Here is a 7,237-nt window from a genome sequence, read left to right as displayed (position 1 = left end):
TCCTGGAGGAAGTGCAGCCAGAATGCTCTTTGGGAGCAATAATGGCCAGACTTCATCTCACCTACTTTGGCCATGTTGTCACAGGGACCATTTCCTGGAGAAGGATATCATGCATGGTAAAGTGGAGGGTCAATGAGAAAGGGGAAGGCTCTCAACGAGATGGATTGACCTAGTGCCTGCAATGATGGGATCAGGTATAGCAAGGATTGTGAGGCTGGCAGAGGACTGCGGAGTGTTTTGTTCTGCTGTGCATAGGGTTGGTATGAGTCGGAGCCAACTCAATGGCACCTAACAACAACAATAACAGCAAACACCTTTCTGGTATTCTTTGCTTTTAGCCAAGATCCATCTGACATCAGCAATGCTATACCTTGTTCCACATCATCTTCTGAATTTGGCTGAAATTTATGGAAGTTCCCTGTTGATGTACTGCTGCAACCCATTTTGAATTATTTCAGCAAAATTTACTTGTGCGTGATATTAATAGATAATTTCCACATTCTATTGGATCACCTTTCTTTGAAATGGGCACAGATATCAATCTCTTCTGGTGGGTTGGCCAAGTAGCGCTGTTCCAAATTTCGTGACATAAACAAGTAAGTGCCTCCAGCACTGCATCCATTTGTTGAAACATCTCAATGGATATTCCTTCAATTCCAGGAGCCTTGTTTTCTACCAATTCCTTTACTGTAGCTTGGACTTCTTCCTTCAGTACCACTGGTTCTTGATCATATGGTACTTCCTGAAAGGATTGAATGTCAAACTATTTTTGGTACAGTGACTTCTATCTTTTGATGCTTCCTGCATCATTCAATATTTTACCCATAGAATCCTTCAGTATTACGACTTGAGGCTTGCATTTTTTCTTCAGTTCTGTCAGCCTGAGAAATGTCGAGGGTGTTCTTTCTGTTTGTTTTTCTAACTCCAGGCCTTCACCCATTTCTTTATAGTACTTTACTTTGTCTTCTTGAGCCACCTTTTGAAATCTTCTGTTTGGCTCTTTCATCTTGTCATTTCTTCTATCTACTTTAGCTGCTCTCTGTTCAAGAGCAAGTTTCAGAGTCTCTTCTGAAATCCATTTTGGTTGAAATCAGAAGTTGATTCTGACCCTCAGGTTTTGGGTTTGGGTGGTTGAGTAGATGGTGATGGCATTCATCGAGAAGCAAATGTGGGGCACAGAGGAAGGTGTAGAGATAAGGGGTTGAATTTTGGATGGCTCTGTTTGAGGTGTCAGTAAACTGTGAGAAGAGATGGTAGTGGGTAGTGGGGTACAGAGATCTGGAGCTTAGGACAGAACCTAGATCCACAAGGAGGAACTGAACCACACTATTACTACTTTAAAAAAAGAAAAGAAAGCTATTAATTAGTCTGCAAACTTTATGGATGATACGAGACAGGCAGGTTGGTTGACACTGAGCCTAGCCACTGATGCTGGGCAATGACATCTTTTGTGCCTTGTCCAGGAGGAGAGAAGGACCTCCTGTCTCTGTCCTCCCAACACTCTTGGCCAAATGTCAGGCATCAAGGACAATCCCCCAACCCTCTTTGGATTGCTTGGGTTTGTTGGACCCAGGTCACCACATCGATGTTATTTAAATCTAGAGTTTTGAATTGAATATTATTAAATGCCTCCTCAACCACATGATACTTGTGATGGACCATAGTGAATGGGATTAGGCAGGTAAATTACTATTGGGATTCTAACGCTGTCACCAGCTTTGCTGAACACAATAATTACGTAGCTTCCAGTGTTTGGAAATATTGCCTAAATCTCCTCCTCACATGTTGTTTGTGATGGAAAACAATTAGACAAAAGGTCCTTTTGGTAAGCTGCCTGGGACGCAGATCTGCTTGATGAATGGGCTTTCTCCTGGACCCAGGGCATTTGTTAGAAGTAAATTATATGTCATTTCAAATCCAAAAGGTCTGCCTCCCCATGTTTATTGGGATAAATTAAATCTTCTAAGGAGGGTAAACAGAAGGCTCTGATAATTATTTGCTTCTGTATAATTTAAGCTGAAAAGGATGTCGCCAAGAGGGGGATGGGGTAGTTACACCCCCTGCATTGTGCCCACCGCAGAGAAGGCACAGTAGGGAAATTTAATTTGATACAGATCTACATCAAGTAGGGGTGGGCAGCCCCACTCTCCAAGGCTGTTTTTCAAATGCTGCTTTTGAATTGCAAATTTCAAGCAAGATCACCCCGATTTGCTATTTGAGAATTTGCTTTTATAAATTCATGGGACTTTCTTGCACAGTGAAGGATGCTTTTCTGAGCAGACAGGCTTCTAGTCTTCATGAGACCAGGCTGGGATGTCTCTCAGCCTAGGCTCAGCCCAGATCTGAAGACTTCATCAGCATGGTAGGAATCCACCCACCCAACCATCCATCCATTCGTCCACCCATCCACTCATTAGTCCACATATTTCATGCTTCTGTTGAATGCTAGCTTCCTGGATATCACCAATGCATCTTACTGATAAGGCAGTGAGGGTAGAGGTGGTATGGTCGGAATTTGCTGAGAATTGGTAGTTTGGTTTAAGTTGGGTCTTTCATTGTAAGGTGGAGGTGGGGGAGGGACTTGATTAGGATTGGGTAAAGGTCATTATGGGAGTTCTGGTAGCTTAGTGCCTAAGGCACTTGACTGCTAAGCAGAAGGCTGGTGGTTCAAACCCACCAGTCACTCCTCGGAAGGAAGGTTGGACAATCTACTTCCGTAGTGATTCTGCCTCAGAAACCCAAGAAGTAACTCGACGGCACATAACAACAACAACAACAACAGCAACAGCAACAAGAAAGGTCACTATACAACAGCTCAGGATTGGTAGGAACAGCAAGGCAAGAGTTTTGAGGTGAAGAAGTCATAGAATTTGAAAATTGCCATTGAAGAGTTGATATCTCTTCTGGGAAGTCCCTCTAATGAACAATCAAGCCATTGGCCTGGTGGAAAGGCTTCCAGAGAAGCAAAGTCATGCTAATGTAGATAATGGGCTAGCAAAGTCATGTTCCTATAGATACTCAGGTGGGGTTTCCATTCTGTGTCCAGGCTGACTGTGGGGATCGGTTTCTAGTGTGTCTGGTGGACACCGTCTTCAGCAGCTGGCCGTGGTGGCCAGGCTGTGACACGCCTGGGTAGCAGTGGGGCCTTGAGTTGGATGGTGTTTGTGCCCTGGCTGTTGCTGCCTGGCTCTTTGGCTTTGGGCAAGTGACTTCACCTCTCTGAGGCCCAGTCTTCATCTGAAAAATGGGGATTTAGACAAAAGGCTCAAAGTCCTAAGTGTGCTCTTCAGTCCAGGCTCTGCCAGGGCCAACTCAGCTCTCTCACCAATTCTTCACCACCCCATGAATCTGGTCCCGGCATTCCTGCTGACCACAGCTCTGGGTGGAACTGTCATCTTCCCTAAGTTTCCATTGGAGCAGCAGCAAAGTGCCCATGGGGAGGTGGCGTGTTGTGGGCTGGAGGGTGTTGAGCCAGAGCAATGTGGTTGGGAGGAACTTCTCAGTCCAGTGAGGTGTAGGGTCAGGTGGGAGCAGCTCTTTTGGGAGTCACTGCCTCTGCCTTGTCTTTGTGTCTCTGTCCCATATCTCTGCCAAACAACACCATGAATATCATCAAGATACCACTTGACAAATGAACTCCAGTCCAGGTGCAGGATGAGCTGGTACCTCTTGCACCCTAATGTGTGCAGATCAAGGGAGAAGGAAAGAGGCGGGGAGAGAGGAAGGGAGGAGAAACCCTTGCCAGGGCTCAGGACCCAGCACCTGGTCAGGAACAGCTCCCTGCCTTGACTGCTGCCTGGCGCCACCCCAGGATGTCATCTGTGCCTGAGGGACCTGCGAGCGTCCGGCTCAGGTTTCACCAGCCAGCCTGTGATAACATCTGGCTCTTGGGGTCCTAGGCCAGTGACCTCTTAGGCTCCCTGGTGCCTGGCAGTCTGCAGAGAAAGTTTCCTCGTTCTGTAGCTGACAAGCGTCCTTTGCTGATCTTCAGGGACTCGAGGAAGCCCAAGTTCCCAGCCCCTCCCTTGGCCGGCCGACTCTGTCTCCTTCACACACCACTCCTGCAGTGTCCTGCCCTGAGGCTCTGCCTGGCTCAGCTGGGAAGGAAAATTCCGTCATGGCCGCCCAAGCACCATTTCTGCCCCTTGGCCTGAGCAAACCTGTAAGAATCTTCCTATAAAATCCCAACTATTACAGCTGGTAATAGTTGTAAAGGTTGCAGCTTCTACCATCAACTTTGATAATCACTGACTGAGACTAATAGATATTTACTCATGCCTGTCAGTAAACGTAAGGAGCCCTGGTGGTGCAGTGGTTAGAGTACCTGACTTCCCACTGAAAGGTTGGCAGTTCAAACCCACGAGCTGTTCCACTTGGGAAAGATGTGGCAAGCTGCTTCTATAAAGACTGCAACCTTTAAAACCATATGAAGCCATTCTGTTCAGTCCTACAGGGTTGCTATGAGTTGGAATCAACTAGATGGCAATGAGTTTTATTAGTAAATGTAGGGAGAAAGACCTTATGATCTGCTTCCAAAATTTAGCCCACGAAACCCCATGGATCAAATGACCTGATCCGCAGCTGATGGCTTCCTGCACTCGATCCTTAGGCGACACTCCTGCCCTTGATGGGGTTCCTTTCTTTTAGTCCACACACGTGCACAAACCCAACCAGTTGTCAGTGAGTCCAACTCATGGTGACCCCTGTGTGCAGAGGAGAGCTGCACTCTGCAGAATGTTCCAGGCTGTGACCTTTTGGAAGCAAACCTCCAGGCCTTTCCTTCAAGGGACCTCTGAGTGGGTTTGAACTGCCCACCTTTTGGTTAGTAGTCAAGCCCTTAACCATTGTACCACTCTAGGACTCTTGTGCCAGTGGGTCTCAAAGCATGTTTCTTGGTCCGGAGCACACACATCGGTATCACCTGAGAGCTTGCTGGAAATGCAGATTCTTGGACCCTACCCCAGGCCCCTGTGCCTGAAACTCTGGGGGTGGGCCCAGCCATCAGTATTTTAATGCCACCCAGAAGCCTCTGAGAATCACTCGTCCTCAGTGTCCCAGGTGATAAGTTCAGCTTCTCTAACCCTCAATGAGCGAATGATTCCTAAGGCCCTGCCACCCCCTGGACCTCTCCACCTTGTGCCCGATGAGTCCGGGAAAACTCGTCCCTTCCTCAGGATGATGACTGGGATTCCAGAAGGAGGTAGGAGCCTCTAAGACAGGTTGACTGGAACAGTCCTTTCACTCCCAAGATGAGAAGCCTGGGCCTTGTGGGGTAAAGTGGCCTGTTTAGTTCCACAGCTTCTAATCCAAAAAGACCTTTCCTTTGTGGCAGGTGGACACTCTCTCAGAAAAATCCATAGATTTGAAGGTGTGGGTGCTCATTTTATAAGTATGGAGGCCAGAGCAGGATTCCAGGGAGACTCAGCTGAGACCTCTGTTCTACATGCTTTCTGTACTTCGTTTCAGTCCTGAACTGAGAACCGTTTGCAGCAGTCTACCAGAGACACGCACCCCTTGATTTCCACTGGAAAACAGAGCCTAAATGAATGTGCCTTCCTGTCCCTCCACACGTTCCCATACTTGTGACATTCTGATTAGTTACTGCTCAGTGATGTTATGAGCCTGCTGCAAACTTCCAGCACTGCCCTGCACTGCACACCAGGGAAGGGTGAGCTTAGGGAACCCAAGCCTGCCTGGGCCTCCAGGGGGAAGCTGCTTTCCCAGCAGTCCCGAGTGCTGGCAGCTTGGCCACAGGATTAGGCACGGGTCAGAGCTGAGGTCACAGGACACAGATCAGATGTCGGCCCTTGGGAGCCAGGGCTGGGCCCACAACACAGTGACGCTATTTTCCTAAGTGGCTCATCTTCCAGAAAGGAAAATGGCCAAGGGGCGGTGGGGACAGGTGTCCGCCGACCGCAGATCTGGGCCACCTCCACGTCTCCAGGACCTGCTGTTATGTTCGGGGGAGGCCAGAGGAGTTTGCTCTGATTCGCAGCCCCCAGAAGAAAGGTGCAGTCTGTGGAGCTCAGTGAGGTGGACTCAGTGCTGGACACCGTCCCCCTGCCTTCTCTATCTTCTAGAATCCTCGGACACCAGGCACCAAAAACCCAACCCAACCCATTGCTGTCCACTCTTGGTCACCCTATCAGACAGAGTAGAATTACTTCATAGGGTTTCCAAAGCTGTCAGTCTTTACAGGAGCATACTGCCACATCTTTCTCCCTTGGAGTGGCTGTCGGGTTTGAACTGCCAATCTTTCTGTTAGCAGCCAGATGCTTTAACCACTGTGTTACCAGGGCTCCTTAATGCCCAGGAGGGAAGTGCTATTTTCACTGCCATTTCACAGATAAGAAATCCAGGGTTTGACACTGTTTCCAAGGTCACCCGCTTGGAAATGGCCTAGCTGGGCATTAAACCAGGCTTTAAAATCTTGACTCTGTTAACTCCAAGTCTGCCACCTCTCAAAGCATAATCTGGGCCACCTAATCGTCAGCCTTGGCCAATGGGGCGGAAAGATGGGGGAGTAGAGATCTGCTCTTCTGTCTTCCAGCAGGATTCCAGACTGATCTATAGTTTGACTTCCTCTCTTTAGGCAGAACAATGAGAACCATCAAAGAAAGCTCATCTCTGATTCAACGCAAATGCCTTTTCCATGGTATTTCTATTCATCATAAATCATCTGTACTTAGATGTCAATTACACACAATACAATTCACCCATTTTAAGTGTGCAAGCTGGTGAATTCTGACACTTATATACAGTTGTGTAACCGTCTCCTCAATCCAGATATGAAATATTTTCCTCTCAAAGGGTTCTTCCCCATCCTTTGGGGTCACCCCTGTCCCTAGGCCCCTGGCTTTTTGCATTGAGCAGAACGCTTCATGATTCTCCCATGTTGCAAGCATCAGGAGTTTACGCCTTTTTGCTTGGAGTTGCTGTTCACTATGTGGAACTGGCGCCTGCCTCCTGGTGACCCTGCACGTGGTGGAACGTGATGCTGCCCATCCCGCACCATGCCCGAGTTGGTGGTGGAGCAGACCCTTGTGATCCGTAGAGTTTGCGCTGGCTAATTTTCACAGCAGCCTGCCAGGCCTTTCCTCCTAGGTCTGGCAGCTCTGCTGACACCTGTTCAGCGTCATAGCAACACATAGGCTTCCGCTGACAGATGGGTAGCGGCTGCATGTGACTCCATTGGCCAGGAGCCCAACCTAGGTCTCCCTCGTGGAAGGTGAGAACT

The sequence above is a fragment of the Orycteropus afer genome, unplaced genomic scaffold, assembly GCF_000298275.1.
Source record: "Orycteropus afer afer isolate SDZICR_OR568_19922 unplaced genomic scaffold, OryAfe1.0 scaffold00038, whole genome shotgun sequence".
NCBI lineage: Eukaryota > Metazoa > Chordata > Mammalia > Tubulidentata > Orycteropodidae > Orycteropus > Orycteropus afer.
The sequence above is the reverse complement of the archived record's forward strand: the minus strand, read 5'-3'. Positions refer to the sequence as shown.